Source organism: Podarcis bocagei, assembly GCF_964188305.1.
Source record: "Podarcis bocagei genome assembly, chromosome: 2".
NCBI classification, from domain to species: domain Eukaryota; kingdom Metazoa; phylum Chordata; class Lepidosauria; order Squamata; family Lacertidae; genus Podarcis; species Podarcis bocagei.
The window spans coordinates 89,414,857-89,441,959 of NC_138126.1; the positions used below are offsets into that span (position 1 = coordinate 89,414,857).

The 27,103-nt window shown below is 44.1% G+C and overlaps 1 long non-coding RNA gene across 1 annotated transcript in view; it reads left to right on the forward strand.

The window, feature by feature from the left end:
• Nucleotides 1-27,103, forward strand: part of LOC308580327 — a 101,046-nt gene that overhangs the window by 3,427 nt on the left and 70,516 nt on the right. The window contains exon 3 of the long non-coding RNA XR_014004802.1: nt 24,697-25,156. This is a non-coding gene — a long non-coding RNA (uncharacterized lncRNA). The remainder of the gene's footprint in view (nt 1-24,696; nt 25,157-27,103) is intronic.

The window sequence follows — 27,103 nt, forward strand, 5'->3', positions numbered from 1 at the left end:
GGTCGTTTTGAAGTGTGATCCTGTCCTCTGGGGTGTTAGCCACCCCTCCCAGTTTGGTGTCATCTGCAAATTTGATCAGGATGCCCTTGAGTCCATCATCCAAGTCGTTGATAAAGATGTTGAATAAGACCGGGCCCAAGACAGAACCCTGTGGCACCCCACTAGTCACTCTTCTCCAGGATGAAGAGGAACCATTGATGAGCACCCTTTGGGTTCGGTCAGTCAGCCAGTTACAAATCCACAGTGGTAGCATAGTCAAGACCGCATTTTACCAGCTTCTTTACAAGGATATCATGGGGCACCTTGTCGAATGCCTTGCTGAAATCAAGGTAGGCTACATCCACTGAGTTCCCTTCATCTACCAGGCTTGTAATTCTGTCAAAAAATGAGATCAGGTTAGTCTGACATGACTTATTTTTCAGAAATCCATGCTGACTATTGGTGATCACAGCATTCCTTTCTAGGTGCTCACAGACTGTTTGCTTAATGATCTGCTCCAGAATCTTCCCTGGTATTGATGTCAGACTGACTGGGCGATAATTATTTGGGTCCTCTCTTTTCCCCTTTTTGAAAATAGGGACAACATTTGCCCTCCTCCAGTCTGCCGGGACTCCGCCTGTTCTCCAGGAATTCTCAAAGATGACTGCCAGTGGTTCTGAGATCACATCTGCCAGTTCTTTTAATACTCTTGGATGCAGTTCGTCTGGCCCTGGAGACTTGAATACATCTAAACTAGCCAAGTATTCTTGTACTATCTCCTTAGTTATTCTGGGCTGTGTTTCCTCTGCTGAATCATTTGCTCCAAATTCTTCAGGTCGGGCATTGTTTTCTTTATCGGAGAAGACTGAGGCAAAGAAGGCATTGAGGAGTTCAGCCCTTTCTGTGTCCCCTGTTTGCATTTCACCATCTTCTCCTCTGAGTGACCCCACTGTTTCTTTGTTCTTCCATTTGCTACGGACATACCCATAAAAGCCTTTTTTGTTGCTTTTAACCTCTCTAGCAAGCCTGAGTTCATTCTGTGCTTTAGCTTTTCTGACTTTGTGTCTACATGTGCTGGCTATTTGTTTGAATTCCTCTTTGGTGGTTTCCCCCCTTTTCCATTTTTTGTACACATCCTTTTTTAATCTTAACTCAGTTAAAAGTTCTTTAGATAGCCACCTTGGCTTCTTTAGGCACCTTCCATGTTTCCGTCTCATTGGTATCCAAACAGTGTGTACGTGCCTAGATGGCATAGATAATGGCAAAGATGCTAGGGTTGTCAACTGTCACCCATATGGGGTTGCTATAGCTAATTCCACAAAGGGTGGAATTGCAGCATAGCTCTAAAGCAGTTGTTCTGTCATTGCAAGGATTTCTGTTTGTGCAATGGAACAGTCTCTCATGGGTCCCCTAAATCTGTTCTAGGGGTTCTCCCAACTCTCTAGAGCAAAAATCCTTGTGCTGGTGTAACTCAGTGTATTCTTCAGCCTTATGGGTTGTATTCTACTATCTGCATCATTTTATGAGAAAGCTGGCTGCTTTTCAGCTTTGGATGGGCTTTATGTGGGACATGTAGACGAAACGGTCTTGTGAAATTACACAGCCCAACATCAGATTCAATTGGGTTGCTGTCCCCTGCATGCACAGTGTCAGAGCACCAAGACATTCTGGTCTGGGTACTTACCATACTGGCACACTAGCACTGCAAAAGTCAGTACAGTCATACCTCAGGTTGAATATGCTTCATGTTGAGCGCATTCGAGTTAAGCTGCGCGGCAACCTGGAAGTAACGGAGCTCGTTACATCCAAGTTTCGCCGCTCACACATGCACAGATGCTCAAATCGACGTAACGCGCATGCGCAGCAGCGACAAAAAGCGACGTGCGATCACTAGTTACGTTTGCTTCTGGATGCGAACGGGGCTCCGGAATGGATCCCGTTCGCATCCCGAGGTACCACTGTACAGGGGAACCTGACTTAAAGGTGACAGCACCCATCTGCTGTAACTGTAAGGACAGATTTAAATCAGGCCTAAGAAAGGGCAGTTTAATTTCAAAACGCAACTACACCTCAACAATATATGAGGTCTGCTTTGTGCAGTGTGGGTCACTGTCTGCTGCCTAAATTCCCTGATCAGCATTTGGACAAATCACTATGAATCCCTCATCCCCTTCTTTGCACTAACAGTTGCATTTTCTGGCTAGAAGCATGCAGTACAATATAGCAACATTACAGTTTTGCTAGCAAAACAGATTTGTAGATGAAGGTCTATGGAGCCTATGGAGTTAAATGTATATACTGTATACAAATGGGGTTTGGGCCTACTTACCACTTAATCTGATGTTCAGTTGAGTACATCCATGATCATTGATTTTAGTGGGCATAAATACAGTATGCCTGTGTGCATAGGATTCAACCCTGGAGGTTTTAATAGACCAACAGCTGCACATGGCCTTGTGCTCAGGCTCTCTATACCTTCTTAATCCCAGCTGTAGCTTCACTCTCAAGCTCCATCTGCCGACATTCAAACATGGAGAGAGATCAACACTTATCCATACTAGGTTTGCCAACTACTGTGCTATGCAGGTGGGAAGGAATAGTTCAGGACAACCTATGCATTTGTGTTCTATCCCCTGCCCCCAGATCTGCCTTTTACCATAATGTAGGGCTGTTGAGAGGCATTCTTGCAAGTTTTAGCCCACACCTATCCCTGTTTTCTCCAAAATAAGTTAAAGTGATCTCAATTAGATTTCCTTCCAGGTAAGTAAGCTAAGGAAATCTATTCACCATCATCCATCATCCCTTATGTCCCTGATGGGTTAACACACTTATTGCATCTCAGCTGTCAAACCTGTCAGAGCCAATGCTTTGGCTCCCAGCTGCTGGCTGGTTGGAATGGCAATGAAGTCAGTATCCTGGTCCCACCAGCAGAGAGCAGGAGTCATCCTTATCTGAGCTGCTGTACTTGTGCTGATGAATCTGGGCTGGGAATGACTTGGTTAGGGGGCAGAACAGTGGAAGGGCTCCCAGAAGTTCCCAGTTGGCTCAGATTAAGACCGACCTAGCATAAGACATGTGCCAACCGATATCCATCCACATATACAGAAACCTTTGTGTATGCATACATGTGTATTGGCACGTGCATTACAAATGCAACTATGCAGCAGAGAAAAGTAAGCCTTTCCTCTGGGTACCCCAGCAGATTATTTTTGCTGCACACCCACACAGTTCCACACATGCACGCCCAAAGGAAACAGCATGAAAATAAGCCTCCCATATGCACAAACCCTTTCTCTCACCGAGACATTTGCATCCTCCCATGGTGTGTTCCTATTATATTAATGGTGGAAATAATCGCGCTTATCTCTAGAGTAACCTTGAGATTCCTGTGTAGTGTTTGTCATAGTAATGATCATAATTGTTATGTTATTTATATAGCCCCCCACCTATGCCAATTGGTGCCTGGGGAGCTTAATATCAAAATTCAACAATAAAATACAACAAGGCCACACTAGAAGTCTATATTTTTATATATAAAAACGTTTTTGGGTTTTTTTTAATAAAGAGAGAGCATGTGATGAGACATATGGTTCAAATCCCTCACATCCCTGCAAAGCTGCTTGTGGCTAAAAGCCCGTCAAGAGAGAGAAACCACAGGCTTGTAATGTCTGCAGGTAAGTGGTTAGATAGCAGATGGTCTACACCAATTAATATCTGACCACAAACGAGAGGGTAGCATGTTAGGAAGCTCCTAGGCATTCGCGCATCCCCCACATGCCCAGTACGGCTACATAAAGCACTCCCACCCCAGCACACTTGAACAGCAGAATATTAAAGCACACATCTTGAAGGCTGAAGCTGCAATCCAGCACAGAGCTGAGTGTTCTCAAGGTGTGCCTAAACTGTGACCCGCGTGACTCTGCCTTCCTCCAGCAAGTGGGATCTCGGCTACCACTAAGAGAAGTAACGGGGGTTCCTGCTTGTGTGTGCTAGATGCTGTGTGGTGCAAGTCAGACTTCCTTAGCAACATCCACTATAGTGCTGGAGACTAGAGAAAGGGGAAGAAAGAGTGGGAGAGGGTAAGGAAGGAACTAATGGAAGGGAGGCTGAGGAAGTAACAGCATAAAGAATGTGACAAAGAGCTGGAGAGGAATGTGCATGGGGGAGGACTCTCTCTGCAAAAACATGGCATCAGACTAAAAGTAGAACAGAAGCTATGTTCCTTGGAATTCACAGCTCTCTGGCAGCAAGCAACAAAAAACCCCTAATTCTCAGAGTATTAAGTAAACAAGGAAAATAACAAAGAAAGTCCTTGGAAGGAATCCATCCCAATATGATGGATTAATAGAGGTCTTGGAGGAGAGATGTTTTCCCTTCCCAGTTACTGATCCCTACCCCATCATTTAATACGCACATTTAAGATAGGCACTCACCATGGGCATTGCTAACTGACCAATCACTGACCAATCACATCGGTTCTGCCCCCCCCCCAAAATTTCTGGCTACGCCCATGGCACTCAGCAAAGGCACATTAACTGCCATACAAACCTCCCGTACAAACCCTCAAATCTACAAGTGGCAGGACATGCAGACAAGGCGTCAAGGAAACACCGAGAAATAGTCACACACAGTGCTTCAGGGTTTCAAGTACTTTGGAACTGCAAGAAAGAGATGTCTGAAGCAATTTGGAAAGAACTGATTGAATTTTCATTCTGCAATGGAATTGAAATATAGCAAAAGGGACTGTGAAGTGAAAGATGAAACCCAAAGCCCAGCTCTTCCCAGACTACAGTCCAACTTGTCCTTGCTCAGAAGCACAGCGTTCCCACACCTTGGCAGAGGCCCCTTTATGTGGTATAATTAGCCACAGCCTTGCAACACAATCAGATTGTTGGTTTCACTAATAGCCTGGAATTATGTCAATTTGGAGCCATTTCGGAAAGATCCGTGAGAGCAGGGGAAATGTTAATAAGGAGCCTGCACTGTTGCTAATGGACTACAGGGGGGAGGGCTGTGTGATGGCCCACCTACATCTGGGACTTGATAACATGCAAGGTTCTTGGTGGTGAAAGCTAGAGGCACAGGCCCACCAGGTGACCTAGGAATCTCCCCATATGTTAATGAAGATTTCTGAATAAACAGAATCCTTGTATGGTGGTACCTTGGTTCTCAAACTTAATCCATTCCAGAAGTCTGTTCCAAAACCAAAGCATTCCAAAACCAAGGCGTGCTTTCCCATAGAAAGTAATGCAAAATGGATTAATCCATTCCAGACTTTTAAAAGCAACCCCTAAAACAGCAGTTTAACATGAATTTTACTAACGAGACCATTGAGCCATAAAATGAAAGCAATAAACAATGTACTGCAGTCACACAATCAGTAGCTGAACTGGGTTCCACACAGTCAAAAAAACAAAACAAAGAAGCCGCAAAAACACAAAATAAATAGCAAAAATAGTCCTCAGCATAACACTCAAAACGGAGCACATTCGGCTTCCGAAAAAAGTTCGCAAACATTTACTTCCGGGTTTGCAGTGTTTGGGTTCCAAGTTGTTTGAGTACCAAGGCGTTTGAGAACCACGGTACCACTGTATGACTCTTTCCCAGCAGAAGCACCACCTAGGAGAGGCTCAGTGAGAAGCACTACCTAGGAGAGGGGTGACCAACAAGGTGTTATCCGGATGTCCCATCATCCCTCATCATTGGTCATACTGCCTGGGACAGATGGGACTTGGAGTCCAACAGGCTCTAGAGTGCCCTGCATTAGCTACCCTATCTTAGAAAACAAGGTTCACTTGAAAGTCGCCCTAGCCCAGGGTGGACTTCATTTGGCCTCAATGAGAGAAACGCTTTTAGCCAACCTTCAAGAAACAGAGGAGAGCAGCTGTGGATTGTATCCTGCCGACTTGGTTCCAAACCCTTTCACCAAGCAGCTAGAACCAGTTCACCACCAGAACATGAACATTCCCCGTAGCAATTGCTGCATGAAGATAAACATTTCCTCTCGGGGTGCTCAGTGCTCTGAACCTACAGAAATGACCACTGATCTAGTTGGTTGTAAAAAGGCACCAGAATCCAGCACCAGCCTCTCAGTTGCTGTTCCGATGCCATCTAATCTCCTGCGATTCCATCTTCGGGCTGCCAGTTCCAGCTCATTGATGCCCTTGCCTTCTGCAGATGAGCCCAGCAGTGTGTCTCCAAGCTACAAGTCTCCACCTACAATCTTCCTGACATCTCAGCCATGGCCTCGCTAGAGTCCTGCGAGATCTGGCAGTGTCGAAGGGAGAAAAATATCCTCAGATAGCCTGTTATTAGGAGAGGACCATTACACTGCAGCAAGAAGCAGAAATGAATTTAATGAGATGGGGCTGTTGCTACAGCCTCAAAGACAGCTGTGCGGGATCCTACTTTTTAGGCTGCGTCTCCAGTCTATGGGCACCAGATGACAGCGCTCTGCCACAGCCTCAGCTCCTTGGCTGACACGGACTCTTCTCTCCTTGATGTGCTAAAATCTCAGAAGGGGCACTTGATTCAGGAGGTCTTCAGGTTTCACATTTCAGACTTGGGTGTGCCCCTTTAGATGCTTTGGTGGCAGCTGTATTTGGCCGGGTTTCTCCTTGACCGTTCTTGCTGATGTAAAAAGTCGAAGCATAAGAAGCTCCTGGGGCAACCGATGAAGAGGCAAAACCCAGTTTCCATGGCTGAACACAAGAGGGTGCTGCTGAGACACTCTGGGAAACAAGGAGACGGGTGGGAGGAAAACATCTCTCCATATCATTTATTTTATTTTATTTTTTAGTGAAAGCCTCCGCTTTGTGGTCTTCTTATTGAGAAATCACCACGTTTCCTATGGGAAATTGGAAGATGGGCGAAGATTTTCTTTATTTCACACACCAGGGCTGTTTCCCAATAATAAACTTGCAGACTTGGAAGACAATCAACGCTCCCCCCCATTCCTTCCACTTTAATAATTCTTGCTATATTCCTTTAATTTTGATGTTTTAAATGTGTAACTGAATCCCTGCTGAGCGCTCTCTGCACAATATTTAAAATATATATCACTAAGTGCCAAGATGGAGGCTCACATTGCATAATGACGAACAGTCACCCATACTATCAGCACACACCATATACATCCAGCAGGGCAGGCCCTTGCCAGGGGCACATCCAGCACATGGGAAAGCTCGTGGCTTCCTCCAAAGAATACTGGGAAGTGTAGTTTGTTTAGGGTGCTAAAAATGTGAAATATACTCAGAGTCGCAAAGTGATTTCATGCTCTTTATTCAGCTCATAGTGGTGAGGAGGAATGAATGAAAGTCCCCTCACAGTATCTGCTTTATATACATTATTTACACAATGGGCTGCACATGATTGGCTAATTCCGGAATTCTACTGTAAGCCAATCAGGTTGTGGATTCACTTCTATCTGGAGCAGGATTGGGTGGTTCCTGCCAACCAATCATACTGCTGCATTGTTCTAGGACCAATCAGACTGCTGCATTCTGAATCCTATTGTTCAAGGACTAATCAGACTGCTGCAATTTGGATCCTATTGTTCTAGGACCAATCAGACTGCTTCAGTTTGGATCCTATTCAACTCAGTACATAACAAAATTGCACCTCAGTGGGGGCAAACTACAGTTCCCAATATTCTTTGCGGCAGGGGTGTGTGCTTTAAATCTATGGTGTGGATGTGGCCATATGGAACTGCTGTGTGTACGTGACCTATGGGTATGAGGTGCCTTCCCCACCATTGCCCCAGCTTCATTTTACGTCGATTGGTTCTCCTTCCTCTGTTCCTGCGCTCTTCTTTGTGCCGTCTGAAACAGGAATAGACAACAGACAAAAGGCATATATGGGGTGTTATCTCTGTGAGTAAATCTGCAGGAACTTCATGGGGTCCAGTCTTCTGTGTGCCTGTCTGTTTACTTATCCTCACAAGGAAATGCCTCAGCCTGCCCTTTGAAAGGGGCAAACCTGCAAGTACAATGGTTCTGGCTCCCGGTGGAGTACAGGATCAGGTTTAAGGTGCTGGTTTTAACCTTTAAAGCCCTATACGGCCTAGGACCCTCGTACCTACGGGACCGCCTCTCCTGGTATGCCCCACCTAGAAACTTACGGTCTTCAAATAAAAACATCTTGAAGGTCCCAGGCCACAGAGAAGTTAGGCTGGCATCATCCAGAGCCAGGGCTTTTTCGGCTGTGGCTCCGATCTGGCGGAACGCTCTGTCACAAGAGACTAGGGCCCTGCGGGACTTGACATCTTTCTGCAGGGTCTGCAAGACAGAGCTGTTCCACCAGACCTTTGGCCAGGGCACAGCCTGACTCCCTCCTTTGGCAATCTTCGCAGAGCTCTGGCCCAATGGTTGCCAGTGGCTTGATTTGAATTAATTTTATAATGAATGATTTTAGAGTGTTGTTTGTGCTGTACTTTTGTACTGTTTTATTGTTGTTAGCCACCCTGAGCCCGGCTTCGACTGGGGAGGGCGGGATATAAATAAAATTTATTATTATTATTATTATTATTCTCCTCATGTCACAAGAAACAGTCTTGTCATGGGGGACTGAGGGCCAAAGTATCCTGTGATACTTTCTCAACAAGGTTTTCAATCAGCCAAACAAAAACCAAATAACAGAGTCTGCATCCGCACCATACATTTAAAGCCCATTGCTTCACTCAAAGAATCCTGGGAACTGTATTTCGCTCCTCACAGAGCTGCAATTCCCGGCACCCTTCACAAGCTACAGTTGCCAGGATTCTTTGGGGGAAGCTGCATGCTTTAAATATGCTTCAAGTGTGCTTTAAATGTTGGGCGAGGTTGGTTACAGAGTTTCCAGTTCAAATCTGAATCTTATCATGAACTCAGCAGGTGGTCTTCTGCAAAATACTATCTGTCATCCTCATCACTTTCTATTATGCAGGGATAATAATCCCAGCTTACTTTTCAAGGTTGCCCTAAGCCTTACTGAGATAATATATGTGAAGCATTGTCAGCCTTCCAAAATGCTATATAAATGCTAGGTCTTATTGTTAGTAGTAGTCATATATCTTGGGAAGTACCAGATATAGGCAGTACCTTAGGCCTCCTGAAGCCTAGAATGACCCTCCAGACATTAAACAGTACGTGTGCTTGGCTCGTGGTCATTGCTCCATACTTTGTTGACAGAAGTAACAGGCTGGGTTTTTGAAAATGGGCCAAGCACCATATGGTGGTGCTGCTGCTTCAATCTGGGCCAGGACCAATATTTTTCTTCCAGATTGCTGGCTCAGTGGATTTTTTCTAAGCAGGGTGCACCAGCTATTCAGTATACCTTGCATGTCCCTGAATTTGTTGTCAGCTTTGGAGGGCAACCAGGCTGCGATCCTATACCTGCTTACCTAGGACTTACTTCTGAGAAGACACGCTTCGGATCGTGCTGTCATTGTGAAGTGTGGTGCACCTCCTCTCCTCTCTCTTCTTTGCAGTGGTGAAGGCGATTTGGGGCAATGGTCTAGCATAAGGCAAATGAACATTAAAATGAAATTGCTATTTTATCGCTCACGGAGACATGAGACTGAGTTGCACGGAGCTTTGAAGCAATGCATCTGGTAGCTCTTACATTCTCACCAAAAGGGTTCCATTAAGAAACGCAGCCCACTTTATGGGGTGCGGCACCTGTGCACATCACCCTACCAGAAGGCTGGGCTTGAGGGACATCTCCTTGGGGCAAAGAGAACCCGGAAAGGCAGGATGGTGCTCCTAAGGAGTCGGGTGGAGGGAGGGAGATCAAGGACTTGCAACGTCCGTCCCTTAATGCTGTGCGCTAGCCCCTAGGCCATCCCACCTTTTTCATCAGATAATAGCAGCACTGACTTACTCCCCGTCTGACAGAAGATTGACCCTTTCAGCTCAGCCTCCCCGTGGGTTTAACTCCTTCCAATAGCCCACGGCCAAGCTCTCTCCGTAGGCAGCGGGGGATGCCCCCCTCCCCTCTGCTATGCAGACGGGTGTGCGGGAATTGGCTGCACAGCTGCCTGGCAGGGAAGGAGCCAGCTCGTCTGGCATCGATTAGGTTTCATGTGAAGCTTTCAGACCCTGGGTAACTTCCTGGGGAGCTGGGAGGAAAGAAGGGGAGACCATGGTTCTTGGGGGGGGGTAGCTGGGGTTTAGGCTGGAGAGAATCCCAGAATTCGGGTGGGGGGAGGAGGAATGGGGCAGGGTAGAGCAGGGTGGGAAATACCCCGTGGAAGTGCCAGCTGACAAAGGAGGGAATTAGACCAGTCAAAACAGTTCAGGGGCCAGATCACAGAAGACCAAGTCCAGGGTGGGGACTTACTAGGAACAGGGGCAACATACCACAACGATACCTGGCTCAGTTTTGGTTTATTCCGGCATCTTTTGTAAGGGGTCAGGGCTTAGGCCTGGGTGGAACACACACACACCCCACACACTCGGGCCCCCACACATTGGAAGCCCCTCTTACCACATGAAAACAGTCCTTCCTTTCAGAATTGAGAGGAAGGCAATCCATACATTCAGTGGAACTTCTTGCTATCTTTTAAGTCTAGCACTGAAAACAAATCCTGAGGCAGATTCCCGGCAAAAATGAAGTGCTCTTTAGCATCCTGGCCTGTCTTTGAGCCTGCTTAATTCATGATTTGGTGCCAGGCAGCTCTGTAGAACTCATGTATCTCCTAAAGCCTCCATTTTCAGCATCCGCCTGGTTTGTTACAACCTTTTTAATGAGACAATTTATACAGTCCCTGCACAGCTGAGGGAAACCTCTCCTAATTTTCAGACCACAGAGCACCTCTTTATGTCAAACCCAGACAAGATGGCTTTGCTGTAGCTCCCTTTTCTCATTTACCCTTTCTCTTTGTTTCCTTATGGGGGTTGGTTAAACTGTGGCAAGACGCTGCCACTGTTTTGTACTTTTCACTGCATAAGGTTGGCTGAAATATTTAGAGTAGGGATTGGGAATTGCCCAGATTATTGCTGACTTTGGTTTTCTCCTCTTCCTCTCTCATAGGAACTTTGCATGAGTCTTTTTTATATATATATAAAAAATGCTATATCCATGCTACCTCTAGACCAGCTCTAGATCTTATCTTTATAAGCATCATTGCGATGGGGTTTCCATTTTTCAAACAGTGAAAATCCAGACAGAAAAGCTTTTGAGGTTTTTTTTGAGCAAAGTTGTTGACATGGGGGGAGGGGCAAAGGTTTTTTTTTTTAAAGTTTTGCCCAAAGCTGTTGTCATGAGCTGCCATACATCCAGATTTTCCTGGACATTTTGCCTATTTCCACACAGACACTGCTAGAGACAGCAGTATTCCGGATATGTCTGGGAAATTCCGGACGTATGGCAACCCTACATTGTGAGAGGATGGCCATATTCCTCTTCTGTGTTTTACTTTGTTTTGAAAACATGAATGTGCCCCTCTGCTGGAAAGACACATTGCCTTCTAAGACCCAAAATAATCAATTAAATAATTTTTAATTATTTCCAATATAGAACGAATGAACAAGTTTACAACATGGTAGGGGCATTATGGAAAAGGCAAGAGGCACTAGAGATGATGCAAACTAGATTCCATAGACGCCCACCATAACATTTGAATAACCACCTTCCATGCAGCAGTTACAATCGAGTGGATGTGTTGGTTGGAAGTGGGGGGGGGGGAGCCATAGTTTCATACTAATCAGACATTGACATTTGCATGCTGTGAATATGCATTTTGTCTGCAACAGAAGCACTACTTTGAGGGAAGACATTTAGATCTCAGGCACCAAATGAGACTAACAACTGTCTATTTATTGAGCAAAATAAAGACTGGCTGGGATGACTCCCAGTGACTATCATTCAGTTTCGATTATTGTCTCTGCTTTGTTAGGAGATTGCTTGACCTCGGCAACTCTTGGGTTCCAAAGGATGACAGGCCAATTTGCATTCCACCTCTCCTCTGTCTTTGGGTCACACAGGAGAGTTGACTGGCAATATCGGACCCTGTGCCCATGCCAGCTGCCAGCTGGCAGGGAATGGCCAGTGGAGACTGGGCAGATGCTTCAGTCACCCCCTTGTGGTCCCCATTCAATTTGTAGCTCCTTGGCAAGTGTGCAGATGTTTTTCTAAGCAATAATGTCACGGAAACCTTCAAACACCTGGATCCACAAGTGCACAAGGAGCTTCATGATCTGTTAGTCATTAGCAGTTCATCTCTTGGGCTGCCCTTCACATGGTTTAACATTGTGAAATTGTTGGCATTTTCAGAAGGCTCCAATTTCTCAACTTAGAGGTGCTGATATCTTAAAGAAGGCTGCATTACAACATTGAAAATCTATTGACAACTCAAGCAACAGTTCTTGATCATTGACACTATGTGGGTCCTTGTGATAGTTTTTTCTCATGCCAACTGTGCTGTAACAACATTTCTTTACTACCAATTGACACAAACTGCCTCTAGTAGTTCCCTTCAATGAATGGTCCACTCTGTGGAAATGAAATAGTCTCGCCTAGATTATTTGACCTGTGGGTCCCGCCCCCCCCCCCGACACCTGAACAGGGCCAAGAGCTCAAAACCAACTTTACAACTCAGTGGGACTTACTTCTGATTAAACCTGTTAATCATTAAACCAGCTAGCAAAGCCCAGTCTGTGCACCCACATTTTATTTGTGTGTTGCCTTTCCATAGTTCAAACCATGCTCAAGAAAGCTTATAATATGAAAAAATACATAACCGCAACATAACAAAAATAGTCCTAAACAATAAACCAAATAGCAAAAAAATACACAACCGTATTAAACGATTTCCATGTAAGCCACAAGGTCTAAAATAACAATGCATAAAACCAACAGCAATAACAGCAACCCCACTACCACCGACCCCCCCCCAAACAACACCCCAGCCCATGTTGTTCCCTAGGATTCTCATACAAAGCATCTCTAATTTAGCAGTTCATCTGAACTCAGCACCTCCAGTGCAGCACGTAAACCAATCACAATGCAATTAAAAATGTACATTTATTTCTAAATGTCCTGGAGATTCTAAGTGGAAACAAAGAAGACAACAGGAAGCAAAGACGTCATAAAGAGTGTATCTTTTCCAAGTATAATTGTATCTAAGTTTACTCCCATATTGATTTCAGTGGTAACTATTTCACCTTTGATTCATTTACATTTCCAATCCAATGTAATTACGCCTGATTTGCATTGCTTTCATCTTCCCTGCATTTCATGCCGGTAAAAGATGTTGCAGTTTACTAACACTCCATTGACCCTCACTATCTATTTTTACTGCAGTTGTGCAAATCTGTGTGGCTTCTTGTGGCAAGAAGATATCTTCATTAGATGATATTCCCATGGAAAATGAAACCTCCTGGGGAATCACAAAATCTCCATAAGGCCCCAGAGCAGGTTACAGCAATTTAAGAATATTAAAAACAGTTTAGATGGCTCAGATGGCTTTAAAGGGGGGTTATTTTGACAAATTCATGGAGGGCATGGCTACCAATGGCTACTAGTCATCACGACTGCTCTGTATTACCTCAAGTATTGGAGGCAGTAGTCATCTGAGCATCAGTGCTGCAGATCATGTGTGAGAGAACAATATTGCCCTCTTGTCCTGTTTGTGAGCTTCCCATAGGGATCTCCACTTGGCCAGTGCTGGAAGCAGGACGATGGAATAGATGGTCATTTGGCTTGATCCAGCAGCTAGGCTCTTCTTAAATTCTTAAATTAAAAACTTATTGTTGGCAGCACACAGTTTATGACCAACAGAGCTGCTGGATTTCCTATGAACCCACCCAGTTCCTGAAATCTGGTAGAGAAACCCTCTGAACAGCCCCATATCCACCTAGTGTGTGATATGTGTTAACATGAGAGAAGGTATTATCAATCACAGCACCCCATAGATTGCCTGCTTGTCATCTTCAGAGATTTGGCTGGTGCCAACCCTGCTGGGCTTTTAGATGCCAGTTGAAGGCCTATTTATTTATCCAAGCCATTGGTTAAGATTGAACATTGAGAAGCACCCAGTATTCTGCAGTTTTCCTGTGGTTAGTTTTAGATTGTCTGGGATTTTTAATGAAGAGTAGGTTAAAAGTGCTTGAAATAACCACCATTTAGGCTGCAGCTGATAGAAGTGAACTACTTGATAAATGGTCACTCAGGAGTCATTTCCTATACTGTATCTAGGATTGCAGCCTTAGTCCCTACTTGTAGGGTTTGTCCCCTACTGTGTCTAGTCCTACTGTGCAGAGCGGAGTCAGGTGAACTGCCCTATCTATTGCTGCCAGCGCAAGGATTAGCACGACAAGTTAAAACTCTAGTTTATGGGCGATACCGAACTCCCAAAGCTTTCGTTTTCTACAGACATCCTTATCAGTGTCTAAAGCAACCCAGCTTATTTCTTCTCGTGGTTACTTCAGCGTTCAGGTTCTCCTAGGCTTCTATCAGCTAAATTGCAGTTGAAAACCAGAATAATTGAAATGAAAGCCTAGAAGGAACTTGCATTTATCGGGACTTCTAGACTTGCTCCTTGGTATGCATCAATTAAACAGCGAGATTGCTGGGAGGAAAATCTAACAGAAGTAGGCCAAAGTAATGCCAGAAGGACATTTGCTGCCCTACGCTACTAAATAAGACCATCTATGCCTTTGGAGGGACAGTATTCAGAAAAGCCATACACCCAGAAACTCTTTGTATTTGTGGTGCTAATTGTACCGAAGATTTACCACTTAGCGCTGCAGCATCATTTTGATCAGAAAAGGCTTCCTTGAGCCAATTCTATGTTAAACCCTGTACTCGGAGAAAAATGAAGTTACAGTTGCATGGAACAGAGTGTACATTCTAATTGTTACAAAGCGGTACCGACTCAACGTTGGGATTTAACAAACATTTTCACACACACCTGAAAAACATCCCCTTCGCCCTTTCTGGCAATTTTTCACACTCCTTTGCAAACGAATGTAAAACCTCTCCCTCGGTCCACGCAGGATGTGCCCTTGGAGGAAATTCTAACATAAACCTCACAGAAGAGCAGTGTTGAATGGTTCAAGGAGGTGGTGTGGTATGCCGTATCACTAGGACAGATGAACACAAGCATATTCTTGCCGCAGGTAGTGGGTGCCCCTTGGTGTGTTCAGGCACTGCAAGACTTACTCAAGGGCAAAGAGGGTCCACTGGCAGAGAGGTCAACTGTAGATGGAGCCAGAGCCAATGGCAGGCAGAGTCAACTATTTCTGTTTGGGCCCCCATCCTCCCGCTTGCTGAATTCCATAATGGCAAGACTGAGGGTAAGGAGAAGCAAGGTGATAGCCAGTGCTACCTTTTGGGCAGGATCTAAGCAAGAAGGCAGGCAGGCAGGCAGGCAGGCAGGCAGGCGGGGATTGGCTAAAGGCAGAATGAGTTGGGTGGGGCAGTGCCCCGTTTGCCCCAACAGACCAACCTTCATTGGTCATGAGGAACTGCTCAATAAGGGAGCTCGAGTGAAGTTGCATGGGCTTTATGAACATAGTTACGTGCTTTGTTCATGGTAGATGTACTGAAGGAAGGGCAGAAATAAGTTGGTGTGGCTGGACTGATAAGGTATTTAGTGCTGGACCAGCTGCTGTGTGCTTTTGCTTCTGTGGCTTGTACCTGTACAACATTCCAGGAAAAGGTAAGAAGCAACATGGCAGGTTCAAGGGACATGGAGGCAAGGAAGAGGAAGTGCAGAATTCCAGGGCGATGTAGAAGGCAAATAAATGAATCCAACAGTTTCTCTAGTGGTGGGAGGTGGGCAAAGCCAAACCCAATTGATGACACTTTATAAACCAGCCCTAAGACGGGGGACTCGGCTATACAGCTGCAAATAAAATGTTTTAAGTGTGTTTTAAGTACAATATACAATGTGACACTAGATGGTGATGGCGAGCCTTACTGAAAATTCAATGTGTTCTTTAAAGCGCTTTAAAAAAAGCATTTTCAGAATGGTTTTTATATGTGTGTAGATTCCACCAGGGTGATATGACAGATAACCCCACACATCACAGAGAAAATGTTTCACTCTGCATCACAGAATTGTAGTCAGAAGAGACCCTAAGAGTGAGCTAGTCCAACCCCTGCAATGCAGGAATAAAGGAGGAGTGTTTTGTATAACATAATCGGATGTCCATCAACAATGTTGTAACTGATGTATTGCTTACGTATTGTATTATTTGTGTAATAAAATGCAAAATGTGTGATAAAGCTGTAGTGCAGATGCAGTTAAAATATAATTTAATTAGAGTGCAGCTCTGATCCATTCAAATCAGTGGTGGTTTCATCTTTGACTCCAGCAAGATGTGGGTTGCTTTTTTTGACAAACAGTGCCCCCAGTCTTTTCCCGCATTTCCCCCCAAGGATGGGCCAAGTTCTATGATCCAGCGATTAAGTGGTTGATGGGTCTGGCTTCCCTCTCCTACTGTCATTCCATCTCATTTCTCTCCCCCCCCCCCATTTATATATTCCTTTCTTCAAGAAACCTTGACTCTCAGCAGGAAAAAAATAGCAAAGCAAAAGCAGCATCCCCTCAGCAGAAGCGTTTAATGACAGCCTGCATTGTGCGTAATGAACCACCCTGCCTGTCTTCCTACTTTGCCCATTTGTGCACACTCTTATTTGGGAGGGGGAGCGGGGGAGGGGAGAGAACTGCCAGGAATGGCAAGCCACAAATCATGTTTTTAAAAATCCTGAAATTCTTGGGGGTAGGGGGAAGCAGAAATAAGTTTTTGGATGGCCCATAAACATATATTTTCTAGTTTTCTACTGCAACTTTACATAGAAAACATCAAAAACCAAGCAGGGGGGGAAAACCCTGAGAAAAAAACTCCTAAATTTTATCTATGTGATGTTGGTGATTTCAGGCATCATAAAATCTCCATAGTTCCATGCACACATTGTATACATTGTTTATTATTATTATTATAACTATTAATGTATATACCACATTATTATTATTCGTTTAGATACCACTTCCAATCAGTTTGCAAGTTCATAAACCAGTTGCACAAATGTTAAAATAGAAGCACCCATAATTTAAACAAACAATAGAACAATACCATTACAACCATTAAAACCATGTGTAATTTCATCAGCTCCATTCTGGGCAAGTTGATCAGAGGCTATAGGCGCAGCAACTACTTATGGCGCTTGTTAAGACACTGTTGTGCCCTGCTAAAAGCACAAGAAGTGCCCAGGCAACTTTCTCCCAAGGATACCCCTGTGCTAATTGCTTGGCTTAGTCCAGTCTCATGATTATACCTGCTGCCAGAATAGTAATTAACCTTTACACCCTTGGCAACGGTGTATTACATTGACAAGTGCACGGAATGGACAGTATTCCATACAACCTAATTCCTTAATGCAGCAGTGTAAGGGGAAAATAATACAGGAATGTGCATCATGTAGTATTGAGCAGTTCATATTAAAGGCCTATATACCTTCACTATTGGGAATGGTGTATGTACGTTCTCAATGCACAGACATACACTCTTGCAGTGGCACATGCAAATGTGCATCTTGTGTTATGCTTTGTGCAAATACTTCATTTGGTGCTTTGTAGATAGATTGTGTCAAGAGACAGCAAGCAAAGAAACACTACATGGAAAATTACATATCCAAGAACATTTATTCTGTACATAAAACACTTTCTGACAAATAATTACTCTTACTTTGTACGCACAAAGTATAGCTCATCGCATATGTGCGTGCACACACACACACACACCAAAATATGCCATTGCTGATCAATACAAGCACATATACATAAAGAATAACTAGGATACATGTAGTTACAGATAAAATATTCAACTGTACAGGCATGGTATGCCCAGAGTACACAGGAATAAATGCACATGGTAAAATATAAAACACAGCTCTGCCAACAGATGCATATACCCTGGCTGTGTACTACATAGCTACTTCATCTCCCCTTCATCTCTCTCCACTCCAACGCAGTTGTCCCAGAAATGGTGAGGTGTAGATAAATATTTTATCTTTCTTTTTGTTTGACAGCTGAGTAGGAATTTGTCAAAGTTTGAATTTTAATGTGAAAAGAATATTCTGAAATGCATCTAATTTAAAAAGGCAGCTTCAGGTGTAGGTGGCAACAGAAGCCAGGAGCTTAGATTCACACACATATTTACACACATACACACACGCAAACACACACAGGTCTGTAGAACGCTTATCACGGATGTAACAGAACAGCCTACCATTTTCACTTTAAGAGAAACTGTCCCAAGCATTCAATCTAGGAATTTATCCATTTATGCCCCAGAATAACCACACAGCAACAGGTGAGTCACTAGGAAAAATTCACATCCACTCAGTCAAGGCATGCAGTAGTTGCTACTTCATTGCAATAACATGAGTAAAGAGCAAAGCAGCTTCTCATCAAATGTACATTCAATGACCACGTGCACGAAGATGAAATTAAATAGAGCAGCCCAAACCTTTTGAAGGGAAGAACAGCTTTGAAGAACACACAATGAAGAAATAACAACAACAAGCAATTATAATTAATTGATTGATTAATAAAAACTGCAAGTGATCAACGAACAGTTGGCGGGAGTGGGTAAAGCCAAGAATTCGCTCTGTTCTCAGGGAGAAACAGGCGGCTGGAATGCCTGCCTTACAATCTGTGTGAATTGTGAGGGACTGGTTGGAGGAACAAGGGGTGCTGAGCCAGGATCCCCAACTCTAGTCATTAAAGGGACATCCTCCCTTTTTGCTTTTTCTGGGGCTGCAAGTGACCCATCAAGTGAGTGGTGGCAGAATCTACCAGATAGGAAAACACTGCAGGGCTGTTGCAGAGTAGTGGGGCAAGGAAGCGGGCGAGAGTCTCTTTCCTGAGCATTCCCACTTCTATACAATCCCTATCTGACTCTGCACAAAATAAAAAGGGCACTGCGCTGCAAGCTTCTGCCAAATAAGGAAGGAGACAGCATGCTAAAACCCAGGGGACTGAACCTGAGATTCACAGCATGTGATTCCATTCCTTGCAACGTACACATGGTCATATTTTGCGGGAACACCTTTTATAATTTCCACTCTTGTGATGTTGGGATGATGGCCTTGGTACAGAATTTTGCATTGCCTTGTTATGACCTTGTAAATCCACAGCTAAGCTTCTCAGGTCGGAATGATCATCTAGCTAAGAATCAGAGATCACAATTTAGTAGTTTGTTTTTTAAAAAAAGGTTGACATGTGGAAGATACTTGTCTAAGGAAAATATTTGTACTAAGCTAATAACAGTTCCTTTGTTCTTTGAGACAAGAAGTTTGCCAGCTACAGCAAAAGCTAGAAAGCATAAAAACCCAGACTCTTCGCTTGTGTACATGTTAAGTTCCCATAATGGGTCTAACAGGAGCTATAGGTGACATTTTCACTGTGTGTTTGTGAGAGAGAGAGAGAGTGAGAGTGAGTGAGTGAATGAGTGAGTGAGTGAGTGACGGGACAGTGCTGGGAGTAAGGGGGTCACCTCCCTGCTTCCCCATGCTTCAGTCTCTTGAGTCTGAATTTAAGGGATGGTGAAGCAATTATATGCTAAATTCTTAATGCGGGTAGTCAGACCAGGGAGCTCCAGTGTCACACCTAATTGAGTACTCAGTGTGAAATACATTTCACAATTCTCATCTGAGTACTGTGGTTTACTATTGCATTTTTATTGGTATACAAAGTCTGTGGCTTTTGTGACTTTCATTCTTTAATTGCTGAAAACCAAATTTGCCACCTTAGTTATATCACTGTGTTGGCCTATTGTGACATGGGACCCAACATTGCCATGATATAGTTGCTGCATGATTCTCTGTCACAAATAGAATGAAGTAGCCATTATAAAGCAATGGAAGTTCTTTCCCTGTCCTGCTAATCTTTTACCTGAAATCTGGAGTGCTACAGAGAGCAGTCACTCTGCTTTTTATGCTGAGCAGCTACCAATATTTTAAAATGTCTCTACAACTGGGAACAATGCCACAATTCTCTTGTCATGTGGTCAAGGAACAGTCACTGAGAAGAATTTTAAAGGGCCCCACACAGACCCATTCTCTACGCAGAAATAATTGCATTCCAGTAGAGACCCACTATGGTGGGGACATTACTCAGTAACGTAAGCAGCATAATGATTAATTCAGTTCTGGCTTAGTGTGCAACAAATTTCCTTGCCAATTCTCAAGAAATCAATTGATTTTGCTGTATGCTAAAATATATACAAATATAGTTCCCTAAAGAAGAATTGCACTATCTGAGAATAGCAGACTGCTTGTTGGCCAACATCAACTTATTAATAGAGTAGCAGCAACCATCAAAACTAACCACCTAACGACTAGGGATGGTGGTGATAGTCAATTCAGTTTGCATTAAAGGTAAACCTTCCTAATCTGCACTTGGGCCAGGTTTTAACTCAGTTGTTGCATGTATGGAATGAGGTCCATTCACGCAACAATATTCCCCAAATCTGTTCTGGAGGGTTTGGGGAAACCCCTGAGCAGGTTTAGGGGGCAGGCAGGGGACAGGTGAGCGGCGGGGGAAGGTCTTGCTGCATGAGCAGACCTCGTTCTGTGCATGTATACCCCACTTAGTTCTACACTGAGTTCCACCCCAAACACAGCCTTTCTTCAAAACTTGAAATGCTCCTTATTTTGCAATGCAGTTTTCCACCCAAGTAATGTGTACAGAAATGTATAGACTAAGTATGCATAAAAATGCGCAGTGAAAATAACATATGTACAACAATTTAGGGGAACTGGTTTGCAATTTCCCCCAAAATTATATTAGACAAATTGTATTATATTAGACAAATTATATTATATTAGATAAAATTCCATTAAAAAATGTGTAGGTTAGGAGAAATTTTCAGTAAAACGCTGATGAATTCTCATGAGGACCTTTTTAGAAAAATGCAAACTGATATGGAAAAGTGGGGACCTGAACTTAAGAGTGAAAAAATGATAAACTGAAAGAAGCTGAAGTTGATAGGAGTTGGCTCCTATGGAGCAGGGAAATAGGGGTTCAGATGGTCCCTAAGATATGCTGGACCTAAGTTGTTCAGGGCTTCGTAAATTAATTCAAGGACCTTGAACCTGGCTCAGTAGTAAATGGGTGACCTTGAACCTGGCTCAGTAGTGTGCAGATATTCTACACTAGCTGAAGCTTCTGCACTGGGCTCAAGGGCAGCCGTACATAGAGCACATTGCAGTAATCTAATCTCTCAGCCTGGTCTAAGGTAAAGTATAGGATAGTTCAGTTAAACTCTTGAAATGCATCAGATTTCTATACATATCTGAGTTTCACAAATTACCTTAACACTTTCCCCTCTGGCAAAGAGATCTATTCTTCACTTAATCCAGGAATGACAAACTTGTGGCCCTATAAGGCTTTAAATGTACCAAATTTGAAAATGGTGTTATTAATTGAAAGATTCAGGTTGTCTGATTATTATAAGATTAATAGAATTAATAAAAGCTAGTGCTGAAATAGGTAACAGGGCATAAGCTGACAATGGAAGATTCCTGGAATTATTAAGAGCTGATATCTATAGCTTCAGAAAGAAGTGAAAAATTGCCCAGTACAAAAATTGGAAAGAATTGCGTGTCTGAGGGTTCTGATTTTTGGACAAGACATAGGACATTTTATTTTAAGTGACCCAGTTGAAAAGGGTGGTGGTTCTGAAAAGGCATGCTAAAACATAAAAATAGGTGATATTAGCTAGTTTTGGACCATCAGTAGACTCCTGGTGGATCATGAAAGAAAGGTTTACACCAGGGGTTGTCAACCTGGTCCCTACCGTCCACTAGTGGGTGTTTCAGGATTCTAGGTGGGCGGTAGGGGGTTCTACGGCACAAGCTGAATCCTCCTTCCATCGAGCACTGGTGGGCGGTAAGGAAATTTTACCATCAAGAAAGATGCATTAGTGGGCAGTAGGCATAAAAACGTTGACTACCCCTGGTTTACACAGTATCATAGATATGAATTGTCCAAGCATGAAATCTAACATAAAAACTTGGCATCATTGAAACTGGACCTAAATTAGTTTTTTGAAACTACCTTTTTGAAACCTTTTTAAAACTACCGTATAAAGGCTATGTATTAAGCTCAAGAAGCACTATTCTCTTCTAATTGAGGAGCCCCACCTCCAGGGGTGTAAAATAGGGCTGCCTTATGTCCAGATTTTCCCAGATATTGCTGGGATTTCAAAGGATTTCAACAACTTTTGGGGTGTCCTGGTTTTTACCTTTTGAAATATGGCAACCCTGGAAATATTCTTCTGACTGAGGGAAGTCCCACCTTCAGAGCTGTCTTCCTCAACTTTCAAGCTTCAAGACAGGTTTGGGGTGTTGCTTTCAGGGAGCACCAAGGGGGCACTAAGGGGGAAGAAGGGGGTAAGCCCTTTTGTGCAAGCGGAAGGTCTCACACAGGGCTTGTGCTGATGGGGTTCCTTACATGAATCCCACCCAGTAGCTTTAATCCCTGACAACCCTCCAGGTGTTGTTTGGTTCTGGCTCCTATTGTCCCCAGCCAGCATGGCCAGTCCTCAGGGATGAATGGAGCTGTAGTCCAGGAACATCTGCAAGGCCACAGGTCTCTCAATCCCACTTTAATCCTTTGTGGTATATAAACATTTCTTACTCCATTAATAATTTGATTATTTCAAAGTGCTAGAAAGAGCAGTGCTAAGCTGTTCAGTGCCATTTTCAGGGCTCAAAGGTGCCATTTTTTTCACTTCTACTGTCAAGTAATTTACTACGTGGAGGGGAAACAACAACATAACATGAGTCAATGTGAAAACACAACATAAATGTCAAGCTATGCAGTAAGCTCTGGCATTACAGTTTGCAGTCATTAAGCTACAAATCACATATCAACACTGTGTTTTATGCATCTTTGTTTCACTACAATTATATGTCCTGGGAAGCAACTGACAAGATTGAGCATACTGCAAAATAACAGATGTGCAGTCCTCACACATGACAATTTACATACCAATAGCTTGTTTCCCTGTATGGAAGTGCCAGGGTCAGTATCACAATGCTGTTGGAATCAGGATTGGATTGGCAGGTGGTGACACAAGAGGTAAGAAGAAGAAATTGGGGTAGGGGCTAAATGGTGGGAACCTGAGTCAGAGGAACGGGGAATATTCCCTTTTCACCCTAACTTCAGCCACTTCAGAAGGGGGAGTGGGGGTGCTGGCTCTGCTCCCCTCCACACTTTTCTCCCCAGCAGAGAGCCTCGGAGGAAGCTAGGGAGGGCTTGGAACAGCCAAGGGAAGAGGAGGAACTGGAGGCAGCAGCAACTAAACAGGAGCCTGAAAAGGGAGATTCCGTTTTGTCACCTTGGACCAGTGACTGCCTTCTCAGATGGGAGCAGACTCCCCTCCCCTCAAAGGCGTGTGCATTTGCAATCCTGACATTTGCACAAAGTCAGCAAGTTTCACATGTAGGCACACCACATCTTTAAAAGCTGTTGGAACATCTTCATTGTTTCCATCCAGTTCTGAACTTCTGGCCCCTGTTCTTCACCTCCTAAACCATGACGCCTGAGCCTTGTGTCTGTTACTGAGCCTGTACCATGATTTGCCTGAATAAATATCTATTTCTTACTTACAAGTAAGAGTCTCTGCTTGTGTGTTTGGGTTGCGAAAGATACCTGTCTTTCGGTTTGCAGATTGTTTCAAGGAGTGTGAATTAGATAGTTTCTCATTAAAATGCAAACAAAATTGAATTTCTCCTCCATCGCTACATCTATGGGGGTGTATGGCAACTTCAGGTGGGTTCCTGGACCTATCCTTTGAACTACGGTATTTATTCTGAAGAGGGACATGATCAAGGGAGCTGACACAGCTTCTTACAATGGGAGAAGGTACCTGCCATGAATAAGCCCCCAGCTCCTCTGTGCCAGAGGTCCACCGGGACTGCTTTGAATATTTTACAACTTCCTTGAATTATTAACTATACGTTACTGACTTAATTGAAGGGGGAGTGGCTGCAGTTCCCTCGGGACATGTTGGTGGGGGGTCTTGAAGACAGCTAATGTGTCTGAGGCCCATGAATAAAGGATGGCAGTGCTGTGTGATGAGGTGTTGGTGATGGCCCCACTTCCCCCATGCTAGGAGGGAATTGGGACAGGGAACCAAAAGGGCAAGGAGACACCAGCTGCTGTGACAGAGGAGAATGGAGCTATATCAAGCCATCTGCTTCCCCCCTCTTTCTGTGATGCAATTAGATATTTGGTCCAATGGTGGGGAAGGGAGAGAACTCCTGAATATGTTAGCTGATGGATTTGAAATGGTGGTGAGGTGCATATGTGTGTGTGTTTGTGAAGAGAGGAACCAAAGCGCACCACAGGAGGCCATTGTCCTTTGTTTCAACTTTGGTATCGTGCTTCACCTCTCAGATGTGAGTTCAATGCTCAGTTTGGGGAAATGAAGGAGGCACAGCTTGAGTCTTGGAGAGTTGTGGAGTTTGTCCCTCAGAGACACTTTCCCTTCATGGTTTCATCACAGAGAGGGAATATATGTCCATACCTATCCTCCCCAACGAATCACTTTTGAGGTTCTAAGTGCTGAAGGGGTGGGTGGGTCTTGAATGGCAGCCTCCTAAATCTCTTGCATCACAAGCATTCTGGGCCTTTATCCAGTCAGTCAGCCTAGGCTTCGTGCCACAAGGGTGATCTCTAAGTTGCAGCGCTATCTTGAGTGCTCTCTGCTTTCTCCACAGCCTGAAGATCGTCTGCTGACCTCCCAAAGCAATGGAGAGGCACCGTGCCCCATAAATCCCTTCCCTCTGGGCTAGTCCTGAGCAGCTTGTCGCACTGAGTAGCAACGCAGGCCCCCCTCAAAGACGCCACATCGCACCTCTCCAGACTGGTATTTGACCTCCAGCCTGCCCGTAACTATGTCTTCTGCTCCCTCCAGCCCTTGGTTTCCTGATAACCTTGTCCGGTTCGTGACCTTCAGCCTATTCAGGATTAGGCCTTCCTCCTCTGGCTCACGTGGCCTCTGTCAGAACCTGACCCTGTGGCAGCCTGTCACAAGCTAGGCCTCAAGCCTGACATTTCCCAGTTCCTGGATGCGACAGCTGATGAAGAAGCTCACTTTAACCCAATAACGTCTACTGACTTTTCTCCCCGAGAAGATTTAATAAGAGATTTGATCCGGTTTTACAAGGACCAAAGCGGGTGAGTACGAGAGGAGGCTTCTGCTGGAAGATGGCTCTGTGACACAGGTGGGGGAATCCATTGGCTGGGGAGAATTGGCTGCTCGACAGAGGGGAATTAACCAGACCAGCTCTGAAATGTCAGAACAAACTCTCTGTTCAACGTCTGGAAGATTAGTATTGTGCAAATGAATAGGTGGATTTTGCAAACTTTGCCATGAAAGGTGGAAGTTCCTCCATCTTTACCCAAAAGAGATGGGATTGAAATTTCTGCCTTGGATCTTTCTTTCTTTCTTTCTTTCTTTCTTTCTTTCTTTCTTTCTTTCTTTCTTTCTTTCTTTCTTTCTCTTATAGGAAGGCAGGATAGAATTGTCAAAAATAACTGCAATGTGTTATATATTGGTGGGTGGGGGGTAAGGAAAACAAATGTATGAATACAAAATAAGGAGGGCTGTTTAAGCTGTAGTTCTGTTCTACTAAAAACAACAACACAAAAACCTCTAAGGGGTTACAGCGGATCATAAGAGCATCTCTCCACTACCCTGCGGCCACCCTGGAGCTCCTGAAACTTCACTGTCACCACGCTGCACCATCCCAGTCCCTGCGAGCCCAGCACCACTTCTGCTGGGAAGACATCAATGATTGCCCCCCTCCCAGCTACTGCTGTGTTTCAGACATAGGGAAATAAATTGCAATAGACTTGAAGAGTATGCAGAGGTAATACAGAAATGTTTCGGAATGCATGATATCCAAGGAAATGCTGGGGGAAGATGGCATTTTTGGCTTAGGAACAATACTTCAAATACTTCAGGGTGCTCAATGGATTCCATGTACATTATGCTAGCAATCATTCTCTGCATTCAAACAGAGTTCTCAATTGTCTCCAACAGGGATGCATGAGAACTTCAGTTTGGTCTACGTGCCATCCTTTGAAATTCATACTTCTCCAAATTTTGTGATGCAACTTTCCAACCAAAATATGCATGAATATGCATATATGAAAGTGTGTATGTTAGTGGAAGTAGCATACAAAAATGCATTAAATTTGGGGAGAGAAATTGCTTGCAAAGATGTTTACATTAGGAAAAATGTATACAAAATGTATGTGTTGGGAGATATGCTTGATAAAATGCTGATGAACTTTTCTAAGAACTTTAAAAGAAATCATCAATTGATGTGGAAGTGTGGTGGACTGAAGATAGGAAAAATAAGAAATCAAATCTAATGCATCCACCCCTAGTAGTCTGCTTAAGAAAATAAAATTATTATATTTATTATTCAAGGTCAACAGCAGCCAGAGCATGTGTGCCGTGAAGTAATTACGGCACCGCGCAGTACTGACTTTGGGCACCCACAGCAGGGGGCCCAAGTTGGCACCCCTGCCTGGGACACAGTACCCTGTAAAGCTAGAGGCAAGACCAAGGCCACATCCACACCATACCTTTAAAGCACAATTATACCTCTTTAACAAGTGTGGCATCCCCAAAAGAATCCTAGGAACTAGTTAGTTAAGGGTGCTGAGAGATGTTAGGAGACCCCGTTCCCCTCACAAAGCTACAATTCCCAGAGTGGTTTAATGATCAGTCCTTTCCCCTAGGGAACTGGGAATTGTAGCTTTGTGAAAGGAATAGGGGTTTCCTAACACCTCTGATCATCCTTAACAAACTTCTGTTCCCAGGTTCCTTGGGGAAAACTATGACTGTGGTATAATAGTGTTTTAAATATATGGTGCAGATGTAGCCTGACTAATAGGTAGGGTTTAAGTCAAATATCAGTAGGGACGCGGGTGGCGCTGTGGGTTAAACCACAGAGCCTAGGACTTGCCTATCAGAAGGTCGGTGGTTCGAATCCCAGCAACGGGGCGAGCTCCCGTTACTCGGTCCCTGCTCCTGCCAACCTAGCAGTTCAAAAGCATGGCAAAGTGCAAGTAGATAAATAGGTACCGCTCCGACGGGAAGGTAAACAGCGT